This window comes from Mus musculus, chromosome 18 (genome assembly GCF_000001635.26).
Source record: "Mus musculus strain C57BL/6J chromosome 18, GRCm38.p6 C57BL/6J".
Taxonomy (NCBI): Eukaryota; Metazoa; Chordata; class Mammalia; order Rodentia; family Muridae; genus Mus; species Mus musculus.
In genome coordinates, this window is record NC_000084.6 from 4,449,274 (window position 1) to 4,474,435 (window position 25,162).

The 25,162-nt window shown below is 41.1% G+C and overlaps 1 long non-coding RNA gene across 1 annotated transcript in view; it reads left to right on the plus strand.

Annotated features, from left to right (window-relative positions):
* The window catches only part of Gm52359, a 34,328-nt gene that overhangs the window by 6,037 nt on the left and 3,129 nt on the right, over positions 1-25,162 (plus strand). Inside the window, exon 2 of the long non-coding RNA XR_003952666.1 lies at positions 16,052-16,547. This is a non-coding gene — a long non-coding RNA (predicted gene, 52359). The remainder of the gene's footprint in view (positions 1-16,051; positions 16,548-25,162) is intronic.

The window sequence follows — 25,162 nt, forward strand, 5'->3', positions numbered from 1 at the left end:
CAAACTTTGTCTCTGTAACTCCTTCCATGGGTGTTTTGTTCCCAATTCTAAGAAGGGGCAAAGTGTCCACACGTTGGTCTTCGTTCTTCTTGAGTTTCATGTGCTTTGTATCTTGTATCTTGGGTATTCTAAGTTTCTGGGCTAATATCCACTTATCAGTGAGTACATATCATGTGAGTTCTTTTGTGATTGGGTTACCTAACTTAGGATGATGCCCTCCAGGTCAATCCATTTGCCTAGGAATTTCATAAATTCATTCATTTTAATAGTTGAGTAGTACTCCATTGTGTAAATGTACCACAATTTCTGTATCCATTCCTCTGTTGAGGGGTATCTGGGTTCTTTCCAGCTTCTAGCCATTATAAATAAGGCTGCTATGAACATAGTGGAGCATGTGTCTTACTTACCAGTTGGAACATCTTCTGGATATATGTGCAGGAGAGGTATTGCAGGATCTTCCAGTAGTACTATGTCCAATTTTCTGAGGAACTGCCAGACTGATTTCCAGAGTGGTTGTACAAGCTTGCAATCCCACCAACAATGGAGGAGTGTTCCTCTTTCTCCACATCCTCACCAGCATCTGCTGTCACCTGAATTTTTTAACTTAGCCATTCTGACTGGTGTGAGATGTAATCTCAGGGATGTTTTGATTTGTATTTCCCTGATGATTAAGGATGTTGAACATTTTTTCAGCTGCTTCTCAGCCATTCGGTATTCTTCAGGTGAGAATTCTTTGTTTAGCTCTGAGCCCCATTTTTTAATGGGGTTATCTGATTTTCTGGAGTCCACCTTCTTCAGATATTTATATATATTAGATATTAGTGCCTATCTGATTTAGGATAGGTAAAAATCCTTTCCCAGTCTGTTGGTGGTCTTTTTGTCTTATTGACAGTGTCCTTTGCCTTACAGAAGCTTTGCAATTTAATGAGCTCCCATTTGTCAATTCTCGATCTTACAGCACAAGCCATTGCTGTTCTATTCAGGAATTTTCCCCCTGTGCCCATATCTTCGAGGCTTTTCCCCACTTTCTCCTCTATAAGTTTCAGTGTCTCTGGTTTTATGTGGAGTTCCTTGATCCACTTAGATTTGACCTTAGTACAGGAGATAGGAATGGATCAATTCACATTCTTCTACATGTTAACCGCCAGTTGTGCCAGCACCATTTGTTGAAAATGCTGTCTTTTTTCCGCTGGATGGTTTTAGCTCCCTTGTCAAATATCAAGTGACCATAGGTGTGTGGGTTCATTTCTGGGTCTTCAATTCTATTCCACTGATCTCCTTGTCTGTCTCTATACCAGTACCATGCAGTTTTTATCACAATTGCTCTGTAGTAAAGCTTTAGTTCAGGCATAGTGATTCCACCAGATGTTCTTTTATCCTTGAGAAGAGTTTTTGCTATTCTAGGTTTTTTGTTATTCCAGACGAATTTGCAGATTGCTCTTTCTAATTTCTAATTCGTTAAAGAATTGAGTTGGAATTTTGAGGGGGATTCCATTGAATATATAGATTGCTTTTGGCAAGATAGCCATTTTTACTATATTGATCCTGCCAATTCATGAGCATGGGAGATCTTTCCATCTTCTGAGATCTTCTTTAATTTCTTTCTTCAGAGACTTGAAGTTCTTTTCATACAGATCTTTCACTTCCTTAGTTAGAGTCACTCCAAGGTACTTTATATTATTTGTGACTATTGAGAAGGGTGTTGTTTCCCTAATTTCTTTCTCAGCCTGTTTATTCTTTGTGTAGAGAAAGGCCATTGACTTGTTAGAGTTAATTTTATACCCACCCACTTCACTGAAGCTGTTTATCAGGCTTAGGAGTTCTCTGGTGGAATTTTTAAGATCACTTATATATACTATCATATCATCTGCAAAAGGTGATATTTTGACTTCTTCCTTTCCAATTTGTATCTCCTTGATCTCCTTTTGTTGTTGAATTGCTCTGGCTAAGACTTCAAGTACAATGTTAAATAGGTAGGGAAAAAGTGGGCAGCCTTGTCTAGTCCTGATTTTAGTGGGATTGCTTCCAGCTTCCCACCATGTTGGCTACTGGTTTGCTGTAGATTGCTTTTATCATGTTTAGGTATGGGCCTTGAATTCCTGGTCTTTCCAAGACTTTTATCATGAATGGGTGTTGGATTTTGTCAAATGCTTTCTCCGCATCTAATGAGAATATCATGTGGTTTTTGTCATGTGTTGGGTCCTGTTTGTTTATATAATGGATTACGTTGATGGATTTCCATATATTAACCCATCCCTGCATCCCTGGAATAAAACCTACTTGGTCAGGATAGATGATTGTTTTAATGTGTTCTTGGATTCGGTTAGCGAAAATTTTATTGAGGATTTTTGCATCGATAGTCATAAGGGAAATTGGTCTGAAGTTCTCTATCTTTGTTGGATCTTTCTGTGGTTTAGGTATTATAGTAATTGTGGCTTCATAGAATGAATTGGGTAGAGTACCTCCTGCTTCTATTTTGTGGAATAGTTTGTGCAGAACTGGGATTAGATCTTCTTTGAAGGTCTGATAGAACTCTGCACTAAACCCATCTGGTCCTGTGCTTTTTTTGGTTGGGAGACTATTAATGACTGCTTCTATTTCTTTAGGGGATATGGGACTGTTTAGATCATTAACTTGATCCTGATTTAACTTTGGTAACTGATATCTGTCTAGAAATTTGTCCATTTCATCTAGGTTTTCCAGTTTTGTTGAGTATAGCCTTTTGTAGAAGGATCTGATGGTGTTTTGGATTTCTTCAGAATCTGTTGTTATGTCTCCCTTTTCATTTCTGATTTTTTTTTTTGCTTTTTGTTTATTTTTATTAGGTATTTTCCTCATTTACATTTCCAATGCTATCCCAAAAGTCCCCCATGCCCCCCCCCACTCCCCTACCCCCCCACTCCCCCTTTTTGACCCTGGCGTTCCCCTGTACTGGGCATATAAAGTTTGCATGTCCAATGGGCCTTTCTTTCCAGTGATGGCCGACTAGGCCATCTTTTAATACATATGCAGCTAGAGACAAGCACTCTGGGGTACTGGGTAGTTCATATTGTTGTTCCACCTATAGGGTTGCAGTTCCCTTTAGTTCCTTGGGTGCTTTCTCTAGCTCCTCCACTGGGGGCCCTGTGATCCATTCAATAGCTGACTGTGAACATCCACTTCTGTGTTTGCTAGGCCCCAGCATAGTCTCACAAGAGACAGCTATATCAGGGTCCTTTCAGCAAAATCTTGCTAGTGTATGCAATGGTGTCAGCGTTTGGAAGCTGATTATGGGATGGATCCCTGGATATGGCAATCACTAGATGGTCCATTCTCTCGTTACAGCTCCAAATTTTGTTTCTGTAACTCCTTCCATGGGTGTTTTATTCCCAATTCTAAGAAGGGGCAAAGTGTCCACACTTTGGTCTTCGTTCTTCTTGAGTTTCATGCGTTTAGCAAATTGTATCTTATATCCTGGGTATCCTAAGTTTCTGGGCTAATGTCCACTTATCAGTGAGTACATATCATGTGAGTTCCTTTGTGATTCGGTTACCTCACTCAGGATGATGCCCTCCAGGTCTATCCATTTGCCTAGGAATTTCATAAATTCATTCTTTTTAATAGCTGAGTAGTACTCCATTGTGTAAATGTACCCCATTTTCTGTATCCATTGCTCTGTTGAGGGGCATCTGGATTCTTTCCAGCTTCTGGCTATTGTAAATAAGGCTGCTAAGAACATAGTGGAGCATGTGTCCTTCTTACCGGTTGTGACGTCTTCTGGATATATGCCCAGGAGAGGTGTTGCTGGATCCTCCGGTAGTACTATGTCCAATTTTCTGAGGAACCGCCAGACTGATTTCCAGAGTGATTGTACAAGCTTGCAATCCCACCAACAATGGAGGAATGTTCCTCTTTCTCCACATCCTCGCCAGCATCTGCTGTCACCTGAATTTTTCATCTTAGCCATTCTGACTGGTGTGAGGTGGAATCTCAGGGTTGTTTTGATTGGCATTTCCCTGATGATTAAGGATGTTGAACATTTTTTCAGGTGCTTCTCAGCCATTCAGTATTCCTCAGATGAGAATTCTTTGTTCAGTTCTGAGCCCCATTTTTTAATGGGGTTATTTGGTTTTATGGAGTCCACCTTTTGAGTTCTTTATATATATTGGATATTAGTCCCCTATCCGATTTGGGATAGGTAAAGATCCTTTCCCAATCTGTTGGTGGTCTTTTTGTCTTATTGACGGTGTCTTTTGCCTTGCAGAAGCATTGCAATTTTATGAGGTCCCATTTGTCAATTCTCGATCTTACATCACAAGCCATTGCTGTTCTATTCAGGAATTTTTTTTCCCTCTACCCATATCTTCTAGGCTTTTCCCTACTTTCTCCTCTATAAGTTTCACTGTCTTTGGTTTTATGTGGAGTTCCTTAATCCACTTAGATTTGACCTTAGTACAAGGAGATAGGAATGGATCAATTCGCAATCTTCTACATAACAGCCAGTTGTGCCAGCACCATTTATTGAAAATGCTGTCTTTTTTCCACTGGATGGTTTTAGCTCCCTTGTCAAAGATCAAGTGACCATAGGTGTGTGGGTTCATTTCTGGGTCTTCAATTCTATTCCATTGTTCTACTTGTCTGTTGCTATACCAGTACAATGCAGTTTTTATCACAATTGCTCTGTAGTACAGCTTTAGGTCAGGCATAGTGATTCCACCAGAGGTTCTTTTATCCTTGAGAAAAGTTTTTGCTATCCTAGGTTTTTTGTTATTCCAGGTGAATCTGCCGATTGCCCTTTCTAATTCGTTGAAGAATTGAGTTGGAATTTTGATGGGGATTGCATTGAATCTGTAGATTGCTTTTGGCAAGATAGCCATTTTTACTATATTGATCCTGCCGATCCATGAGCATGGGAGATCTTTCCATCTTCTGAGATTTTCTTTAATTTCTTTCTTCAGAGAAATGAAGTTCTTATCATACAGATCTTTCACTTCCTTAGTTAGAGTCATGCCAAGGTATTTTATATTATTTGTGACTATTGAGAAGGGTGTTGTTTCCCTAATTTCTTTCTCAGCCTGTTTATCCTTTGTGTACAGAAATGCTATTGACTTGTTTGAGTTAATTTTATATCTGGCTATTTCATTGAAGCTGTTTATCAGGCTTAGGAGTTCTCTCGTGGAATTTTTAAGATCACTTATATATACTATCATATCATCTGCAAAAAGTGATATTTTGACTTCTTCCTTTCCAATTTGTATCCCCTTGATCTCCTTTTGTTGTCTAATTCCTCTGGCTAGGACTTCAAGTACAATGTTGAATAGGTAGGAAGAGAGTGGACAGCCTTGTCTAGTCCCTGATTTTAGTGGGATTGCTTCCAGCTTCTCAACATTTACTTTGATGTTGGCTACTGGTTTGCTGTAGATTGCTTTTATCATGGTTAGGTATGGGCCTTGAATTCCTGATGATTCCAAGATTTTTATCATGAATGGGTGTTGGATTTTGTCAAATTCTTTTTCAGAATCTAATGAGATGATCAAGTGGTTTTTGTCTTTGAGTTTGTTTATATACTTGATTACGTTGATGGATTTCCGTATATTGAACCATCCCTGCATCCCTGGAATAAAACCTACTTTGTCAGGATGGATGATTGTTTTGATGTGTTCTTGGATTCGGTTAGCAAGAAGTTTATGGAGGATTTTTGCATCAATATTCATAAAGGAAATTGGTGTGAAGTTCTTTATCTTTGTTGGGTCTTTTTGTGGTTTAGGTATCAAAGTAATTGTGGCTTCATAGAATGAGTTGGGTAGAGTACCTTCTGTTTCTATTTTGTGGAATAGCTTGAGAAGAACTGGGATTAGATCTTCTTTGAAGGTCTGATAGAACTCTGCACTAAACCCATCTGGTCCTGTGCTTTTTTTGGTTGGGAGACTATTAATGACTGCTTCTATTTCTTTGGGGGATATAGGGCTGTTTAGATCATTAACCTGATCTTGATTCAACTTTGGTACCTGGTATCTGTCTAGAAACTTCTCCATTTCATCCAGGTTCTCCAGTTTTGTTGAGTATAGCCTTTTGTAGAAGTATCTGATGGTGTTTTGGATTTCTTCAGAATCTGTTGTTATGTCTCCCTTTTTATTTCTGATTTTGTTAATTAGAATGCTTTCCCTGTGCCCCCTAGTGAGTCTGGCTATGGGTTTTTCTATCTTGTTGATTTTCTCAAAGAACCAGCTCCTCCTTTGGTTGATTCTTTGAATAGTTCTTCTTGTTCCCACTTGGTTGATTTCACCCCTGAGTTTGATTATTTCCTGCCATCTACTCCTCTTGGGTGAATTTGCTTCCTTTTGTTCTAGAACTTTTAGGTGTGTTGTCAAGCTGCTAGTGTGTGCTCTCTCTAGTTTCTTTTTGGAGGCACTTACAGCTATGAATTTCCCTCTTAGAAATGCTTTCATTGTGTCCCATAGGTTTGGGTATGTTGTGGCTTCATTTTCATTAAACTCTAAAAAGTCTTTAATTTCTTTCTTTATTCCTTCCTTCACCAAGGTATCATTTAGAAGAGTGTTGTTCATTTTCCACATGAATGTTGGCTGTCTATTATTTATGTTGTAATTGAAGATCAGCCTTAATCCATGGTGATCTGATAGGATGCATGGGACAATTTCAATATATTTGTTTCTGTTGAGCCCTGTTTTGTGACCAATTATATGGTCAATTTTGGAGAAGGTACCATGAGGTGCTGAGAAGAAGGTATATCCTTTTGTTTTAGGATAAAATGTTCTGTAGATATCTGTTAAATCCATTTGTTTCATAACTTCTGTTAGTTTCACTGTGTCCCTCTTTAGTTTCTGTTTCCACGATCTGTCAATTGATGAAAGTGGTGTGTTGAAGTCTCCCACTATTATTGTGTGAGGTACAATGTGTACTTTGAGCTTTACTAAAGTTTCTTTAATGAATGTGGCGGCTCTTTCATTTGGAGCATAGCTATTCAGAATTGAGAGTTCCTCTTGGGGGATTTTACCTTTGATGAGTATGAAGTGTTCCTCCTTGTCTTTTTTTTTTTTTTTTTTTTTTTTTGCTAACTTTGGGTTGGAAGTCGATTTTATTCTATATTAGAATGGCTACTCCAGCTTGTTTCTTTAGAACATTTGCTTGGAAAATTGTTTTCCAGCCTTTCACTCTGAGGTAGTGTCTGTTTTTCCCCTGAGATGGGTTTCCTGTAAGCAGCAAAATGTTGGGTCCTGTTTGTATAGCCAGTCTGTTAGTCTATGTCTTTTTATTGGGGAGTTGAGTCCATTGATATTAATATATTAAGGAAAAGTAATTGTTACTACCCATTATTTTTGTTGTTAGAGTTGGCATTCTGTTCTTGTGGCTGTCTTCTTTTTGGTTTGTTGAGGGATTACTTTCTTGTTTTTTCTAGGTTGTGGTTTCTGTCCTTGTATTGTTTTTTTTCTGTTATTATCCTTTGAAGGGCTGGATTCGTGGAAAGATAATGTGTGAATTTGGTTTTGTCGTGGAATACTTTGTTTTCTCCATCTATGATAATTGAGAGTTTGGCTGGGTATAGTAGCCTGGGTTGGCATTTGTGTTCTCTTAGTGTCTTTATAACATCTGTCCAGGCTCTTCTGGCTTTCATAGTCTCTGGTGAAAAGTCTGGTGTAATTCTGATAGGCCTGCTTTTATATGTTACTTGACCTTTCTCCCTTACTGCTTTTAATATTCTCTCTTTATTTAGTGCATTTGTTGTTCTGATTATTATGTGTCGGGAGGAATTTCTTTTCTGGTCCAGTCTATTTGGAGTTCTGTAGGCTTCTTGTATGTTCATGGGCATCTCTTTCTTTAGGTTTGGGACGTTTTCTTCTATAATTTTGTTGAAGATATTTGCTGGCCCTTTAAGTTGAAAATCTTCATTCTCATCAACTCCTATTATCCGTACATTTGGTCTTCTCATTGTGTCCTGGATTTCCTGGATGTTTTGAGTTAGGATCTTTTTGCATTTTGTATTTTCTTTGATTGTTGTGCCGATGTTCTCTATAGAATCTTCTGCACCTGAGATTCTCTCTTCCATCTCTTGTATTCTGTTGCTGATGCTTGCTTGCATCTATGGTTCCAGATTTCTTTCCTAGGGTTTCTATCTCTAGTGTTGCCTCATTTTGGGTTTTCTTTATTGTGTCTACTTTGCTTTTTAGGTCTAGTATTGTTTTGTTCATTTCCATCACCTGTTTGGATGTTTTCCTGTTTTTCTTTAAGGACGTGTAACTCTTTAGCAGTGTTCTCCTGTATTTCTTTAAGTGAGTTATTAAAGTCCTTCTTGATGTCCTCTACCATTATCATGAGATATGCTTTTAAATCTGGGTCTAGCTTTTCGGGTGTGTTGGGGTGCCCAGGACTGGGTGAGGTGGGAGTGCTGCATTCTGATAATGGTGAGTGGTCTTGGCTTCTGTTAGTAAGATTCTTACATTTGCCTCTCACCATCTGGTAATCTCTGGAGTCAGTTGTTATAGTTGTCTCTGGTTAGAGCTTGTTCCTCTTGTGATTCTATTAGTCTCTATCAGCAGACCTGGGAGACTAGCTCTCTCCTGAGTTTCAGTGGTCAGAGCACTCTCTGCAGGCAAGCTCTCCTCTTGCAGGGAAGGTGCCCAAATATCTGATGTTCGAACCTGCCTCCTGGCAGAAGTTGTGTTCCATTCACCAGAGGTCCTAAGATCCCGTGGAGAGTGCTCTGTTGACCTTGGGGGTGTCCACAGACTCTGCGCCCAAGGTGACTCGGTGCTGGGGCTGACTGGAAGGGCAAATTCATTGTTCTTAATAGCTGAGTGGTACTCCATCGTGTAACTGTACCACATTTTCTGTATTCATTCCTCTGTTGAGGGACATCTGGTTTCTTTCCAGCTTCCGGCTATTATAAATAAATGTACCACATTTTCTGTATTCATTCCTCTGTTGAGGGACATCTGGGTTCTTTCCAGCTTCTGGCTATTATAAATAAGGCTGCTATGAACATAGTGGAGTTTGTGTCCTTATTACAAGCTGGAGCATCTTCTGGGTATATGCCCAGGAGTGGTATTGCTGGATTCTCTGGTAGTATTATGTCTAATTTTCTGAGGAACTGCCAAACTGATTTCCAGAGTGGTTGTACCAGCTTGCAATCCCATCAGCAATGGAGGGGTGTTTCTCTTTCTCCACATCCTCACCAGCATCTTCTGTCACCTGAATTTTTGATCTTAGCCATTCTGAGTGGTTTGAGGTGGAATCTCAGGGTTGTTTTGATTTGCATTTTCCTGATGGTTAAGGATGTTGGACATTTTTTAGGTGCTTCTCAGCCATTTGATATTCCTCAGTTGAGAATTCTTTGTTTAGCTCTTTACCCCATTTTTAATAGGGTTATTTAGTTTTCTGGAGTCTAACTTCTTGAGTTCTTTACATATATTATATATTAGCCCTCTATCAGATTTAGGATTGGTAAAGATCCTTTCCCAATCTGTTGGTGGCCTTTTTGTTTTCTTGACAGTGTCCTTTGCCTTATAGAAGATTTTATGAGGAAAAATCTAAGTCTACAGGAAGTTTCACTTTGGTACAGAATTAATTTTGATGCAAAATCAAGGTTTTCATTGGTATAAATTTCTTCTATTAATACTAAAAATTTAAAAGTACAGGACTTTGACCCAGTCCTTCTATTGCTGTTATTATAAACTGATTGGAGATGTTTAAGCCTGTGAGTTTAGGGCCAAGTATCAGATTCATGGCTGTGAGTTTATTGTTTGAGTGTTTTCAAGATTTTAATTAGAAATACCTGAGAGTAGTTAACTGGCAACAGTCCAGATTACTTTACATAGTTAGTTGGTTTTCAAAAATGTCATAAATCCACAGAATGTGACATTTAATATCATTTATTCAAATAAGTTAATTAATGTCTGCTCCTGACAGCTTTCCCTGTCTTGGATTCAAAGAAGAAATTGAGCATCTCTGAGTTACTCCTGTTGTGACAAGACAGCCACTAGGCAAGAATTGCCTCATTTCATCTACAGTCATAGTACTGTCAAAAGAAAGGATACAATTACAAGTTTAGGACAGCTTGATTCTGCTGAGACAGAGTAGGCTAGTCCTTAATATCCTGTTTCTATAAGGTCTGTCAGATGATCCTGTCCAGAAGGCTGAAGACCGATGCTCCAACATTTTGAAGAAAGGGACTGTCCAGGTGATCAGTGGTCTCTATAAATTGGCTAAGTTTTCGAAGTTGTGTTAGGCTTCCCATATATTTTCAGTTAATATCAGTTTTTCTTGGATTTCTGACAGGGTTGAAGACTTATAGTCTCCTAGCCAAACCAGGGTATTTACTTTGAGAGGAACAGATCTGAGAGGATAGTTTCCAGATAGCATTCAGTCTGAGGCCAAGACATAGCCAGGTGCAGAGCTATAATCTTTTAAGTTAGGACAGAGGACAGTGTTCAATTTTATTGGCAAAAATGTTAGACTGGGTGTTAGGTCTATCTTATACCATATAAATTGCAAAATGGTAATGGTTGTGCTCAAATTATATTTTGAGAGAAAGTTGGTTTTTTATTTGTTTGTTTGGTTTTTTTTGTTTTGTTTTGTTTTGTTTTAATTAAGCAGAAAGGGTGAAATGTTGCAGGATTTTCCCTGTCCAATCACATTAGGGCAGTGGGAGGTCTGTGATTGGACAGAGAAAAGGAAGGCAGAGCTAAGAGGAGAGAGAGAGAGAGAGAGAGAGAGAGAGAGAGAGAGAGAGGGGGGGAGGGGGAGGGGGAGAGGGAGAGAGAGAGGGAGAGAGAGAGAGAGAGAGAGAGAGAGAGAGAGAGAGAGAGAGAGAGAGAGACTGACTCAGAGGAGAGAAAGGAAGATGGCTGCAGACATGTACCCACGTGGCATTTACCAGCCACAAGTAACTATGATTTCCCAAGGCTAGAAATATTGGGATAAAGCTTTTATCATTATCAATTGGCTCTGAAATTATTGTATTGGCATCTTGTAAATTGTAATTCTATTGATACATAAATCTGATTGGTTAATTAAGCTTTAAGAGTCTTGATTTTACTGGGGTACTGGATTTTGTGATGTGATGGCTGACCGTGAGGTGTGGTGTGTTACATGGTAGCGAGAGGAACTCGGGGGCCTCCATTAGAGAGATGGCAAGCAGAGGTAACCTCTGGAGAGATGGTCCAGTGGTCTGGTGTGACCAGAGAGTTGGCAGGCCAGAAGGAGCAAGGAAGTATGGTCTGGCCCATGGAGAGTTGACAGGTTCATTTTTAAATATTTCTTGCAACCCTTTCTCCTTAGAAGGAAAGAAGAAATTTTAGACCATAATGCTGTTGATTGCTCTGATGTGAAGGTATGTTTTCTGAAGTGGCAAAGTGTTCCCAAGGGAACTTAGAGTGTTGTGTGTGCTCCTGGTGACACTGTTTAGTTGCTCAAGTGTCAGCAGTCCCAGCAGATGTCTGAACAGAAACCAGGTGATTCAGGGAGAGGTCTCACTCTTCTGCTTTTGCACCTGTTCATAGGGGTCCTTTTTCAGTATGTCCACCATGCTGGCCAGACCCAGAGTAGCATTTAAGTATTGGAATTACAAATGTTTCACATAGGCTGATAGACTTCTCCAGGAATTTCCACAAGCCTTGTGACATTCATCAGTACCTCTCTGGTGCAAGATCTCTTCCCTGACATTTGGACCCTGAATCCAATTGGCCAGTTGTCTAGTGAGTCTTTTACTTTATTCCATGTGGCTTTATGTTTTTGAGGCTCTTCTCCTATGAAGAATTAAAGTGTTTTGTAGACCATGTAGTACTTTGACCTGGGGAAAAAAAAGACAATGACACCCAGGTATAGGATACATGGAAAAACAGAGGTGTGGATCGTCAGTGGGCATGGCCAACAGTAAGCCAGGAACCTGGAATCCAGTGCCTTATGACATTAACTCATCCTTAACTATAGCCACTTGATTGCAGGGAACTTACTCATGTAAGAATGGAACAATGGGGCTATGCAATGTAGTCAGTGTAGTGCTGAGAATCTAAGTTCATTCTCCCCTTTAAAAGGCATGGTGATGCATTCTTACAACCCCAATCTGGCAGACACAATCAGGGGAGTCCCAGGGGCTCACTAGCCAGTCTTATTAGCCCAATTGGAGAGTTCCAAGGCAAGAGAGACCATGCCGTAGAAGACAAGGTGGCTGGCTCCTGAGGAATGGCACTCAAGGTTGACCAAGGTTGGTTTCCATATGTATAAGCACAAATCTGCACATGTACTTTATGTTTTTGTACACATGTAAACCCACACACACGGAAAAGAGAAATTTGGATAGTGGAGTCTATTGCAAAATTGTCATAGACTATATCTGGTACAGCAGATCTACAATGCAGTTCCCATTTTTCCCAGGTCTTGTGGTGCAGTTTATGTGTCATCAAGTCATGCAGATGTGACACTTTGGGCTGGTAGAGCATTGCAGCAGTACACTCTTCCTTCATAGCATCTGCACATCACAAAATACCATCTGACAGCTCCATTGTATTGCTCTTGACAGTTAAGAGTACTTGATGAAACTTTGCCTTTCTTATATTGAATGTGGACTCAGGTCAGGTGCTGGCTGCAGCACATGTGTTCCAGAAGTTGCCTGGATTCTGCTGGCACATATGCAGCCTGAAAACATCCTGCTGGAGGAACAGCCTGCTGGAGGAATAGCCTGCTAGTGAAGCAGCCTTGGGGTATTTCAGGTTCAGCTACTGCTCTTTTCCTGATTTCCACACCTCCTCATCCTGAGATGTCAAAGTGACTTACACAATGACAGCTGGAATAGAATAAGAAGTCAAAAGCATCTCTGGGCATGGTGGAACACCCTTGTCATCCCAGCAAGTGGGAGATGGAGGCAGGAGAACCAGAACTTCAAGGTCTTTCTAGGCTAAAGAGCAAGCTTGAGGCCAACCTGGGCTACAAGGATGCAAAGGCAGCCAGGGCACATGGCTTTGATCACAGATGGGAATCTGATGTGATTCTGAACCTCTTAACCAGGGTTAAGAATTAGCACAATTATCCAGCCCATGATACCATTCAGCAAACACCAGTCATGTCCCCAGAACAGAAGAAGCATAAAGTTTCTTAGGCTGAATCAGTCTTTCTATGCCCTTCTGGAGAAAGTACTTGCTGGACTATAGAAAAGCAACAATGCTGTCCCTCAATGGCATGTACAATCAGACTCTGCAAGAAAGTTTATTTTGGAAAAGCCACAATTGACATTTGTGACTGGTTTCATGGAAAGAAATGAAGTTTCAGGGTACCCAGGTCTAGGCCTTCTATTTCCAGATTGTTCTCTCTGCTCGACTGGTAAAAGTTCATTCCAGGGCACAGACAGAATGCAGCTATTTCTACCTTGAGAGCATGGGTACGCATGTATATCACTTGTGATGGTTTGTATATGCTTGGCCCAGGGAGTGGCACTATTAGAAGGTGTAGCCCTGTTGAAATAGGTGTGGCATTGTTGGAGTAGGTGTGTCACTGTGGGTGTGGGCTTTAAGATCCTCATTCTAGCTGCCTGGAAGCCAGTATTCTGTTAGCAACTTTCAGATGAACATGTAGAACTCTCAGCTCTGACTGAACCATGCCTGGCTAGATGCTGTCATGCTCCCACCTTGATGATGATGAACTGAACCTGCAAGTCAGCCCCAATTTAGTGGTGTCTTTTATAAGACTTGCCTTGGTCATGGTATTTGCTCACAGCAGTCAAACCCTAACTAAGACATTACTTAAACAATCAGTTTTAATCCTATACTTTCAAAAAGTTATTGAGGATTTTTTGTTTTTGTTTTTTGATTGTTTGTTTCTTGTAACAAGTTAAAATATGACCTGACAGAAAACTTGAAAAGGATGTAGTTTGGTTCATGCTACAAAATTATGATTATGAGTAGACGTCTTGGGGGTACTGAATAATAGTGATAGATGCAGGAGCCAGAATGGACTGAGAGCCATGGGGGGCGGGGGTCTTCTACCAATGGTCAAGGTCTAAATGGGAGCTGGGAAACAGTGCTGGCACACGTACAGTTAGACACGGCTGCTTGTCCTCTGGTTGTGAGCTCCTATGCCTTTACTCCCTTGGCTCGGTGACTAGCATTTGTTCTGTCTACCTGGCAAAGCCAGAGGTAAGGGGAGATCCCTCATGCCTCAAGCTTGGGCACTAGTGTGATGACCACCTGGGTGAGCTCAGGCAGAGTTGTTCACACTCTGAATCGCAGTCCTCTGCAGTGCAGGCGCCTTTTTCCAGCTCAGGAGAACACTGCTATTCTCATCTCCCACTTGGAATCCATCATCACCCACATGTCCCTAAGTATCATCAACCCTGACTCCAAATTCCTATTTTGGTAATTTTCAAACATGCAAAGAAAGGAATTATTCATAAAATAAAACTTGTATTCTCTGCTAAAATCATTATTTTTTTTCCCTCTGTGTTGGTTTTCTCTTCTCTGCACTCTTGTATCTCTGTCTCCTTTCTGTATTTTTTCATGTGAGTGTGTGTGTGTGTGTGTGTGTGTGTGTGTGTGATTCTATGTGTGCGTGCAAGTGTGTGTGTTTCTATGTGTGTGTGAGTGAGCCTGTGTACATGTGTGTGTCTGTGTGTGTGAGCATGAGTGTGTGTGTGCGTGTGTGTGTGTGTGTGTGTGTGTGTGTGTGCTGGGAGGTCGAAGCAGGAAGATCATATGTTTAAGGTCACTTTGGGCTACAGAGTCAAGAAAAGAATGTTCTCTTATACAATAAACACCACATCCACAGTCAATGTCACTAATCACAGTCCAATTACTTCATCTTCACAGTCCACATTCTTTCATTAGCTCAGGATCCTATTAAGGTTAGAGTATTGCAAATGGCTGGCAGCACTCATTAGTTTATTATAGAACAATCCATGATTCCATTAGCGATGTCTATCATGACTTTCTTAGTTAGGGTTTTATTGCTGTGAACAGACACCATGACCAAGGCAAGGCTTATAAGGGCAACATTTAATAGGGGATGGCTTACAGATTAAGAGGTCCATTATCATCAAGGTGGGAGTGTGGCAGTGTCCAGGCAGGATGGAGCTGAGAATTCTATATCTTCATTTGAAGGCTGCTAGGGGACTTGCACGTGGTTAGGTGGAGGGTCTCATTACCCACACCCACAGTGACACACTTTCTCCAACAAGGCCACAGTTATTCCAACAAGGCCATACCTCCTAATAGTGCCATTCCTGGACCAAGCACATTCAAACTACCACAAAGACATTGTATTTACTCATCATTGTCTTGTTCCATTTGCCCACCAGGTATCATCCATCCCCCCTGTCCACTGTAGCCACCGTGTATATACTACCCAGTTCTTAGTTACCTAGTATCTATCTCAGTTATCAGAAGGTCTGTTGTGGCATCATGATGCTTGTGTTCTAGTACCCTTAGTTAGTGCCCTAATGTGATATCACAGAGAACATTGCCCTTCTTTATTTTGCCAAGTAGGTGTCTCCTGCTACCATAGGAAAACTAAGTTCAGTACAGTAAAATACTTTTCTTTTATAGTATGTTATAATTTCCTACCTCATTATTGTTGTTGTTGTTTGATAGTGTCATAGTTATGTATAGATAGGAAGCAAACATTTGTATAGAACCTAGCATCTTTCATGATTTCAGATATCCGCGGGGATGAGGCTTACCCTGTGGCTAAGGAGGGACCATTGTAATTTGAGGATTCTTACTTCACTCGCAACTCCTATGCTGTTTGTTCTCACCTAAGAATCTCAAACTTATCAACCATGCAGTCCACTGTTCAAAAGTAAGAAAATGCACTGTGCCCTCATCAGCAGGGGCCTGTCCTCATCAGAGCTTCTCCATTCTCAATCACTAAATCACACAGCTTCACAAACATGGTTCACAAAGATGCAGAAAATGTTACTCCATGCACAGGCTACTCATCAGATTCATAAAATAGCTGAGCTGAATGTGCACACGAATATGCTTAGCTTTAGATCACCAGAACTTGTTTTAAATCCCTGTATGCACCTTGTTATTTTGGCTTACACTATTTCATATTTTTTCTACTTTAGGAAACATACTTCCTCTTGAAGCTGAGCCCTTCTGAGGATGACAACCCGGAGGATGGATGCAGGAAGTCAGGAGGACCTTCCTTGATCTTCTTAACAGAAAAAGAGGCTTTGTTACAGTCATAGTTGCAGCACTAGTCTGAACCATACCCTTGCCACACCCTGCTCCAGCAGGTGCCTTGTCTGTCTGTGTTTGTATGTCCATCTGTAAGTCAAGATGTGTTTTGACAGGACTCTTGCAGAGGGGAGTGATACAGACGTGGCCTTCTACAGCATCTGTGCCCTGCCTTTGCTTGCTGGCGTGTACCCCCTCAGCCACTCATATTTCTCAGGATAAATATGGCAGACAACCTGTTGGAATGTGAAACCCACAAATGTTTCATAACCACATGGTCACCCAGTTTTATAAAAGTAGAAAATTCAAATGATCCATTCTACTTGTCCAGTATGATGAAAACAGATGTGGCCCAACTACAAGCTGCTTCACACAGTGGCTCTGGTAAGTTCAGATCTCAGTCTCACTGCCTCCTCCCTCCTCTTTAAGATCCAGGCCAGCTTCTCTCTCTCTAAGCCTGAGTCTCCTGGTTTATGGGGAAGGGGAGGGAGAGTTGCTCTGTCTTCACCACAGGACCAATAAAGTGACCAGAGCAGCCTCTGGTTCCCAGCAAGCCTTGTCACCATCATCCAGAAGACAGCTGTTTCAGTACAACTCTCCACACACAGATTACTGGCAGTTTCCACACAGGTGGGAATGCCTGGATGCCTCGAGGTTTAGGTATACTTCTTAGGAACATCGAAAATCCTTTATCTCAGCTTCGACTGGTGGCTCTCATTTTGGTCTTGGCAGTAGGTAGGCTGAGACAGGTGGCTCTCTATGAATTTGAGGGCAGCTTATTCTATGTAGTGAGTTCTAGACCCACCAGGGCCACAAAGATGAAACATTTTCTCTTAATTAAAACAAAACAGAAATCTTTTATCTATCTGTTCACCCCATCCTTTGTCCCTGCTCCTTTGAGCTAGTTAGCTGGGGTTTATTTTCAAGGAATGTCAAGGTCAGATGCAAGGAATGGGTAAGAGTTCAAGTAGGTTTTGTTGGAATAGTTAGCACTCTGTGAAAGTTTTTCATCCCGTTGAGTACCAGGAGGAGCTAAGTGATATTAAGAGCTTCACAAAGCGGTGTTAGGGTATCTTGGGAACAGTAGGAATATGGGCCCTTTCCTGACTTTGATCATTTGTTTGGCCTTGTGACTGGAAAAACAGTGCCTGCCCAGGTTCTTGCTGAAAGAACAGTAATGAACCAGAGAGGGCAGTGCAGCAAGAGCACAGCTTTAAGGTGTCTGGGGCTTAGACTAAGCTGTCTTCCCTTGCTTCACCCTGAAGCTTACTGCAGCCAGGGAAACTGGATGATCAGGAAGTATTAGCCTTCCCAGGAAGCCTTGCTCCTCTCATCTGACTTCTGGGCCTTTCCGCCATCCCCTTCCTGCTTCTCTGGTACACTTTAGTTCTCCAGCAGCTGAGTCGGCCATAGCCCCACTTCATTTTGCCAGTGCAACCTCTGCACATGCGCTGTGCTCTGGCCTTTACAATCCAGGTTTACAGCCCCCTTGATTAACTAATCAGTCAGGACGATCCTATAGGAGCCACAGCCACTGGATGCTCGTCCACCCAGTCTCAGGGAGTTCCATGGCATTCCTTTTGCTCTCTATGTCTGCCCACTAGGCTGTTTTCTCTCTTTTTGGTCCAATCTCCTCTCTCAAGTGGGATTATGTAAACATAACGGCCATTTGTCAAGAGCCCCCTTTTCCTCCTTTTCTCTAGATATGTTCCCTCATCCTTCCTTGGTGATATTATCCTCTCTCATGTCCAGATCTGAGTCAAGTCTGTGAATTTAGAGTTTATCTCTGGAGATTTGAGGCTCTATTTTCAACTATCCATGTAGATGCTTTTAGAGTGTAAAAAGCCAGTATTTGCGAAAGCCACCTATCTATCCTCTAGAGGTCAGTTATGCAACTGTGTCCCAGGCTAACCCTTTCTGACGAACCTTTCTACCTTTCTTTTGTCTTCAGCCCTTTCTGTTCAACTACTATGATCCAGTGCCTAGTTTATGAAATTCCAGTTGAGTACCTCCCCTCCCCTCCCCTCCTCTCCCCCCTCCCCTCCCCTCCTCTCCCCCCTCCCCTCCCCTCCCCTCCCCTCCCCTTTTCTCTTTCCCCTTTCCCTTCCTTTCCCTCTGCTTCTCTTCCCTTTTTTCCTCTCTCCCCCCTTCTTCAGAGTGGTCTCCTCTGTAGCCCAGGGACCTCAAACCTTTACCTTTCTCCCTTCCTACTACTGAGATTACAGTCATTTTCTGATTGGTCTTAAAGTCTTACACCAGTCCTGTTACTTGTCTGCTCCTAACTGATTCCTAACTAACCCAAGTGTGGTTGCCTGAGCTTAGAGGGACCCTCAAAACCTCACCAGTCTGTCTCCATCACAGCCATGGTTAACTCTGATTGGTAGTCAACCTGCTCCCTTCTCATCCACCAGCTTGCTCCCTTACAGTTATTCCTTAAGGAACAGTGAGTAATTGAGTACCGCATATGGACCAAGACTGTTTTAGAGGTGGGGGTTGTGCAGGAAAGAAGGGGGAACAAGACAGAAGATCACTGCAGTGGTGGGTTTAATGTGTTAGCAGGCTTCAAATTGTGTAGGAAATTTATTATTATTATTATTATTACGTATTTTCCTCAATTTCCAATGCTATCCCAAAAGTCCCCCCCACCCCACCCCCAATCTCCTACCCACCCATTCCCATTTTTTGGCCCTGGCATTCCCCTGTACTGGGGCATATAATGTTTGCACGACCAATGGGCCTCTCTTTTCACGACTAGGCCATCATTTGATACATATGCAGCTAGAGTCAAGAGCTCCGGGGTACTGATTAGTTCATAATGTTGCACCTACAGGGTTGCAGATCTCTTTAGCTCCTTGGATACTTTCTCTAGCTCCTCCATTGGGGGCCCTGTGATCCATCCAATAGCTGACTGTGAGCATCCACTTCTGTGTTTGCTAGGCCCCGGCCTAGTCTCACAAGAGACAGCTATATCACGGTCCTTGCAGCAAATGCTTGCTAGTGTATGCAATGGTGTCATCGTTTGGAGGCTAATTATGGGATGCATCCCTGGATATGGCAGTCTCTAGATGGTCCATCCTTTTGTCTTAGCTCCAAACTTTGTCTCTGTAACTCCTTCTATGGGTGATTGTTTCCAATTCTAAGAAGGGGCAAAGTGTCCACACTTTGGTCTTTGTTCTTCTTCAGTTTCATGTGTTTTGCAAATTGTACCTTATATCTCGCTATACTAAATATCTGGGCTAATATCCACTTATCAGTGAGTAAATATCATTTGAGTTCTTTTGTGATTGTGTTACCTCACTCAGGATGATGCCCTCTAGGTCCAACCATTTGCCTAGGAATTTCATAAATTCATTCTTTTTAATAGCTGAGTAGTACTCCATTGTATAAATGTACCACATTTTTTGTATCCATTCCTCTGTTGAGGGGCATCTGGGTTCTTTCCAGCTTCTGGCTATTATAAATAAGGCTGCTATGAACATAGTGAAGCATGTGTCCTTCTTACCGGTTGGGACATCTTCTGGATATATGCCCAGGAGAGGTATTGCTGGATCCTCCGGGAGTACTATGTCCAATTTTCTGAGAAACCGCCAGACTGATTTCCAGAGTGGTTGTACAAGCTTGCAATCCCACCAACAATGGAGGGGTGTTCCTCTTTCTCCACATCCTCGCCAGCATCTGCTGTCACCTGAATTTTTCATCTTAGCCATTCTGACTGGTGTGAGATGTAATCTCAGGGTTGTTTTGATTTGCATTTCTCTGATAATTAAGGATGTTGAACATTTTTTCAGGTGCTTCTCAGCCATTTGGTATTCCTCGGGTGAGAATTCTTTGTTCAGCTCTGAGCCCCATCTTTTAATGGGGTTATTTGATTTTCTGGAGTACACCCACTTGAGTTCTTTATATATATATTGGATATTAGTCCCCTATCTGATTTAAGTTAGGTAAAGATCCTTTCCCAATCTGTTGGTGGCCTTTTTGTCTTATTGACTGTGTCTTTTGCCTTGCAGAAGCTTTGCAGTTTCATGAGGTCCCATTTGTCAATCCTCAATTTTACAGCACAAGCCATTGCTGTTCTATTCAGGAATTTTTCCCCTGTACCCATATCTTCCAGGCTTTTCCCCACTTTCTCCTCTATAAGTTTCAGTGTCTCTGGTTTTATGTGGAGTTCCTTAATCCACTTAGATTTGACCTTAGTACAAGGAGATAGGAATGGATCAATTCGCATTCTTCTACATGATAACAACCAGTTGTGCCAGCATCATTTGTTGAAAATGCTGTCTTTCTTCCACTGGATGGTTTTAGATCTCTTGTCAAAGATCAAGTGACCATAGGTTTGTGGGTTCATTTCTGGGTCTTCAATTCTATTCCATTGGTCTACTTGTCTGTCAGTATACCAGTACCATGCAGTTTTTATCACAATTGCTCTGTAGTACAGCTTTAGGTCAGGCATGGTGATTCCACCAGAGGTTCTTTTATCCTTGAGAAAAGTTTTTGCTATCCTAGGTTTTTTGTTATTCCAGATGAATTTGCAAATTGCTCCTTCTAATTCGTTGAAGAATTGAGTTGGAATTTTGATGGGGATTGCATTGAATCTGTAGATTGCTTTTGGCAAGATAGCCATTTTTACAATGTTGATCCTGCCAATACATGAGCATGGGAGATCTTTCCATCTTCTGAGATCTTCTTTAATTTCTTTCTTCAGAGACTTGAAGGTTTTATCATACAGATCTTTCACTTCCTTAATTAGAGTCACGCCAAGATATTTTATATTATTTGTGACTATTGAGAAGGGTGTTGTTTCCCTAATATCTTTCTCAGCCTGCTTATTCTTTGTGTAGAGAAAGGCCATTACTTGTTTGAGTTAATTTTATATCCAGCTACTTCACCGAAGCTGTTTATCAGGTTTAGGAGTTCTCTGGTGGAATTTTTAGGGTCACTTATATATACTATCATATCATCTGCAAAAAGTGATATTTTGACTTCCTCTTTTCCAATTTGTATCCCCTTGATCTTCTTTTGTTGTCGAATTGCTCTGGCTAATACTTCAAGTACTATGTTGAAGAGGTAGGGAGAAAGTGGGCAGTCCCTGATTTTAGTAGGATTGCTTCCAGCTTCTCACCATTTAGTTTGATGTTGGCTACTGGTTTGCTGTAGATTGCTTTTATCATGTTTAGGTATGGGCCTTGAATTCCTTATCTTTCCAAGACTTTTATCATGAATGGGTGTTGGATCTTCTCAAATGCTTTTTCTGCATCTAACGAGATGATCATATGGTTTTTGTCTTTGAGTTTGTTTATATAATGGATTACATTGATGGATTTTCGTATATTAAACCATCCCTGCATCCCTGGAATAAAACCTACTTGGTCAGGATGGATGATTGCTTTAATGTGTTCTTGGATTTGGTTAGCGAGAATTTTATTGAGTATTTTTGCCTCGATATTCATAAGAGAAATTGGTCTGAAGTTTTCTATCTTTGTTGGATCTTTCTGTGGTTTAGTATCAGAGTAATTGTGGCTTCATAAAATGAGTTGGGTAGAGTACCTTCTATTTGTATTTTGTGAAATAGTTTGTGTATAACTGGAAATAGATCTTTTTTGAAGGTCTGATAGAACTCTGCACTAAACCCGACTGGACCTGGGCTTTTTTTTGGCTGGGAGACTATTAATGACTGCTTCTATTTCTTTGGGGGATATGGGACTGTTTAGATCGTTAACTTGATCCTGATTTAACTTTGGTACCTGGTATCTGTCTAGAAATTTGTTCATTTCATCCAGGTTTTCCAGTTTTGTTGAGTATATCCTTTTGTAGAAGGATCTGATGGTGTTTTGGGTTTCTTCAGGATCTGTTGTTATGTCTCCCTTTTCATTTCTGATTTTGTTAATTAGGATGTTGTCCCTGTGCCCTCTAGTGAGTCTAGCTAAGGGTTTATCTATCTTGTTGACTTTCTCAAAGAACCAACTCCTCCTTTGGTTAACTCTTTGAATAGTTCTTCTTGTTTCCACTTGGTTGATTTCACCCCTGAGTTTGATTATTTCCTGCCATCTACTCCTCTTGGGTGAATTTTCTTCCTTTTTTTCTAGAGCTTTTAGATGTGTTGTCAAGCTGTTAGTGTGTGCTCTCTCCTGTTTCTTCTTGGAGGCAGTCAGAGCTATGAGTTTCCCTCTTAGAAATGCTTTCATTTTATCCCATAGGTTTGGGTATGTTGTGGCTTCATTTTCATTAAACTCTAAAAAGTTTTAAATTTCTTTCTTTATTCCTTCCTTGACCAAGATATCATTGAGAAGAGTGTTGTTCAGTTTCCATGTGAATGTTGGTTTTCCATTATTTATGTTGTTATTGAAGGTCAGCCTTAGGCCATGGTGGTCTGATAGGATACATGGAAAAAGTTCAATATTTTTGTATCTGTTGAGGCCTGTTTTGTGACCAATTGTATGGTCAATTTTGGAGAAGGTACTGTGAGGTGCTGAGAAGGTATATCCTTTTGTTTTAGGATAAAATGTTCTGTAGATATCTGTCAGATCCATTTGTTTCATAACTTCTGTTAGTTTCACTGTGTCCCTGTTTAGTTTCTGTTTCCACGATCTGTCCATTGATGAAAGTGGTGTGTTGAAGTCTCCCACTATTATTGTGTGAGGTGCAATGTGTGCTTTGAGCTTTACTAAAGTGTCTTTAATGAATGTGGCTGCCCTTGCATTGGAGCATAGATATTCAGAAATGAGAGTTCCTCCTGGAGGATTTTACCTTTGATGAGTATGAAGTGTCCCTCCTTGTCTTTTTTGATAACTTTGGGTTGGAGGTCGATTTTATTCGATATTAGAATGGCTACTCCAGCTTGTTTCTTCAGAACATTTGCTTGGAAAATTGTTTTCCAGCCTTTCACTCTGAGGTAGTGTCTGTCTTTTTCCCTAATATGGGTTTCCTGTAAGCAGCAAAATGTTGGGTCCTGTTTGTGTAGCCAGTCTGTTAGTCTATGTCTTTTTATTGGGGAATTGAGTCCATTGATATTAAGAGATATTAAGGAAAAGTAATTGTTGCTTCCTTTTATTTTTGTTGTTAGAGTTGGCAATCTGTTGTTGTGGCTGTCTTCTTTTTGGTTTCTTTTTTTTTTTTAATATTTATTTAGTAAGTACACTGTAGCTGTCTTCAGACACTCTGGAAGAGAGCACCAGATCTTATTACGGATGGTTGTGAGCCACCATGTGGTTGCTGGGATTTGAACTCAGGACCTTCTGAAGAGCAGTCAGTGCTCTTAACCGCTGAGCCGTCTCTCCAGCCCTTCTTTTTGGTTTCTTGAGGGATTACTTTCTTGCTTGTTCTAGGACATGATTTCCGTCCTTGTATTGGTTTTTTTCTGTTATTATCCTTTGAAGGGCTGGATTCGTGGAAAGATAATGTGTGAATTTGGTTTTGTCGTGGAATACTTTGGTTTCTCCATCTATGGTAATTGAGAGTTTGGCCGGGTATAGTAGCCTGGGCTGGGATTTGTGTTCTCTTAGTGTCTGTATAACATCTGTCCAGGATCTTCTGGCTTTCATAGTCTCTGGTGAAAAGTCTGGTGTAATTCTGATAGGCCTGCCTTTATATGTTACTTGACCTTTCTCCCTTAATGCTTTTAATATTCTCTCTTTATTTAGTGCATTTGTTGTTCTGATTATTATGTGTCTGGAGGAATTTCTTTTCTGGTCCAGTCTATTTGGAGTTCTGTAGGCTTCTTGTATGTTCATGGGCATGTCATTCTTTAGGTTTGGGAAGTTTTATTCTATAATTTTGTTGAAGATATTTGCTGGCCCTTTAAGTTGAAAATCTTCATTCTCATCAACTCCTATTATCCGTATGTTTGGTCTTCTCATTGTGTCCTGGATTTCCTGAATATTTTGAGTTAGGATCTTTTTGCGTTTTGTATTATCTTTGATTGTTGTGCCGATGTTCTCTATGGAATCTTCTGCACCTGAGATTCTTTCGTCCATCTCTTGTATTCTGTTGCTGATGCTCGCGTCTGTGGTTCCAGATTTCTTTCCTAGGGTTTCTATCTCCAGCGTTGCCTCACTTTGGGTTTTCTTTATTGTGTCTACTTCCCTTTTTAGGTCTAGTATGGTTTTGTTCATTTCCATTACCTGTTTGGATGTGTTTTCCTGTTTTTCTATAAGGACTTCTACCTGTTTGGTTGTGTTTTCCTGTTTTTCTTTAAGGACTTGTAACTCTTTAGCAGTGTTCTCTTGTATTTCTTTAAGTGAGTTATTAAAGTCCTTTCTTGATGTTCTCTACTATCATCATGAAATATGCTTTTAAATCCGGGTCTAGCTTTTCGGTTGTGTTGGGGTGCCCAGGACTAGGTGGCATGGGTGTGCTGCGTTCTGATGATGGTGAGCAGCCTTGATTTCTGTTAGTAGGATTCTTACGTTTGCCTTTTGCCATCTGGTATTCTCTGGAGCTAGTTGTTATAGTTTTCTCTGGTTAGAGCTTGTTCCTCAGGTGATTATGTTAGCCTCTATCAGCAGACCTGGGAGACTAGCTCTATCCTTAGTTTCAGTGGTAAGAGTACTCTCTGCAGGCAAGCTCTCCTCTTGCAGGGAAGGTGCCCAGATATCTGGTGTTTGAACCTGCCTCCTGGCAGAAGTTGTGTTCCACTCACCAGAGGACTTAGAATCCCATGGCAGATCCTGTATGGGTGCTTGCGGGTGTCCAGAGACTCCCCGGGCCAGAGACCCCGGTGCTGCAGTGGACTGGAAGGGACTTGAGTTATCTGCTTCCTTAATTAATGCAGTCTCAGGTCCGGTGCAATTGGATTGGAGCAGGCACCGTGTTCCAATCACCAGAGGTCTTAGGATCCCGTGACAGATCCTGTGTGGGTTCTTGCGGGTGTCCGGAAACTCCCCAGGGCCAGGGAGCCCGGTGCTGCAGTGGGCCAGCCGGAAGGGCGGAAATTTTTACTTGATTTTTTTTTCCTTTTTGAGACAAGGTTTCATGAGCTCAGGTTGGCATTGAGCTTGCAGGCT